Genomic DNA, 2,354 nt, shown 5'->3' on the forward strand with positions numbered 1-2,354 from the left:
AACCACTCGGCATGGGCGGCGTACTTCGAGCATCGTCAAGAGTAGAGACTGGGGTCCACCAACGGGGCGCCGGTGGTGGGCGGCAGACAGAACAGTGAGGGCCGCCACATTTGGTGGGGCGTCCCCGGCCGCACGCTCGACGGTGTGCTGGCGCACCTTGAGGGCGGGAACGTGCCACCATTGACGTACCCTCCCCCGGCGGCACCGGCCCCGGCCCGTCACCGACGCGCCGGGCAATGGCTGCCCAGGAGGTTCGTCTCTTCGTCGTCCTCCTCCTCCTCGTCACGATCTTCTTCCCACTCCTCCGGCTCTCCGGCGATGCTCGGCGTCAAGACCGAGCCCGCGGCGGAGACGCCGCTCGGTCGGCGCCCTCGCAGCGCCGGTATCGTCATCAACGAAGGCGGCCGGCGCGCCCCCTCATCGTTTCCTTCGCGGTTCGTCAAGCCGAAGATGGAGCCCGGGCTCACGACGGTGAAAACGGAGCCGGGGCTCCCCGCCGTGAATACGGAGCCCGGCGAGGTGGCGCTCGACGATGATGCGGCCCTGAAATGGGCGCGCGAGGACTTCCTCAGGATGGAGAGGGAGCGCCGGGTCGCCGCACTGCGGCGCTTCGAGCAGCGCCGCCGGGGCCGCGAAGAAGGATGAGTGGTCGTCCTCGAACATGTAATATATGCCAAAGTTGGCCGAAATTTAGCCGTGTTTAACCGAACTTCGCCGAATGTTTTTTTTTGAAAAAATAGATGCGCCTGGGGACGGCGACTGGGGGCTAACTCGCCCCAGGCCGTTTTTTTTGCACCGGCTCGCCCCCAAGCGACGATTTTAGGCGGGGGGGACCCCCTTGGCGGGTGCCAACCACTTGCACTATCTTATGGTGGAAGAGTAGCCTTTTGTTTCTAGCCTCCGGGCTTGTGTGTCGCTTGTAAACACTTTTATTTAATGAATGTGGCAAATTTTCTGGCCCTCTTCAAAACAAAAAGTCCAGTGTCATTAAATGTGGACTTGTGGAGTAGTGGCGTTGAACATCCCCCGCCGGTGAACACATGCATATCTATAGATATGGCAATGGAAATAGTACAACATGCAATAGTACGACAGGATGAAACCACATCAATACTAGGTGATGTCGATGGGGTACATAGACATGCCTCCCTTGAGCAAGACAACATCCGCGGGTGAAAGGGATTCAAACATGTCACCTGCGACGAAACGCAGGTTGCCATGGTCACCGGCGGCTTTGCCGAAGACGTGAGGGAGCTCCAGCACGGTGCACTCGATGCGCGGGAACGCCTTGGCGATCACCCGCGTGCCCGCGCCGTTGCCGCCGCCAACGTCCACGAGCGAGCTCTGGCCGCGAAAGATGCGCCCCTTATCCAGAAGGATGACCTCGAGGAAGAGCTCGCTGTCCGCGGTCATGGCGTCATTCAGGACGGCGTTGAACCCCGTGTCCTTGCTCGCCTCATCTCCTGTTGGGAGCAGCCATGCGCCAGCTTGAAGAGGGACCCATGCTCCGCCTGCGACGGCTCGCTCCTGAGCCAGTCGGGCATGCCGAAGAAGGAGGAGACGACCGAGGGTTCACGCAGAAGGGCACCACGGGGGACAAGTTGCGCCAACCAACGAGGAAGCGGCACGCCGTGGTCAGCCCCTACTGCACGTCGGCGGCCGTGCCATCGTTAGCACAGGCGGTGGCGCTGAAGATACCCGAGGCGCTGAGCAGCTCCATTACGCGCCGGAGGTCGGCAAGGCTGGCCGAGTGCACCTTGGTGTTGGCCAGGGTGGCGGTGCCGCCGCGGCGGTGGATGGCGTCCGGGATGCCGAGTTCCACGGCGCACTTGAGCGACATGGACTTGACGTAGCCGAGCACGTGGTTCTGGAGCTCCGTGAGGACGTGGTACGACCGTACGAGCAGCTCCTGAGGGCTCACTTCCGCCGCGATCCGAGAGCAGCTACTGCAAGTGAACTGAAAGCTAGCTTGGACAGGTGTACGTGTGTGATCCCTAACTCTTCCTAGCTACAAACGGCTCTTTATACACAAACAACCGATTACTGTTGAATTACATTGCCTACCCGGCCGGCCTTCTCTCTCTAACAGCATATTTTGATTATTCAATATAGATAATTACAGATATAATCAAAAGCTGGAGCTATACTCCATCATTTAATCAGGTCAAACAAATTGATGAACTGAGTCGCATGAGTAAGGTGGGCACAATAATTATCGTCTTGCTGATACGCATGACTAATTAGCAGCTAGAGCTATCACCAGTTGTTCATGTGTGACTCACCCTTTGATGAGGATAGGGAGCGAGTCTTATGATCATCTGTTGGTCCATTTATAGATTTATATACTTCAACAA

General features: G+C 58.3%; 1 pseudogene; it reads right to left on the reverse strand.

Moving 5' to 3' along the window:
- Positions 1-1,014: 1,014 nt before the first annotated feature.
- Positions 1,015-2,008, reverse strand: LOC119343544 (annotated as a pseudogene).
- Between the last annotated feature and the right edge of the window lie 346 nt (positions 2,009-2,354).

Source organism: Triticum dicoccoides, unplaced genomic scaffold, assembly GCF_002162155.2.
Source record: "Triticum dicoccoides isolate Atlit2015 ecotype Zavitan unplaced genomic scaffold, WEW_v2.0 scaffold132182, whole genome shotgun sequence".
Lineage (NCBI taxonomy): Eukaryota > Viridiplantae > Streptophyta > Magnoliopsida > Poales > Poaceae > Triticum > Triticum dicoccoides.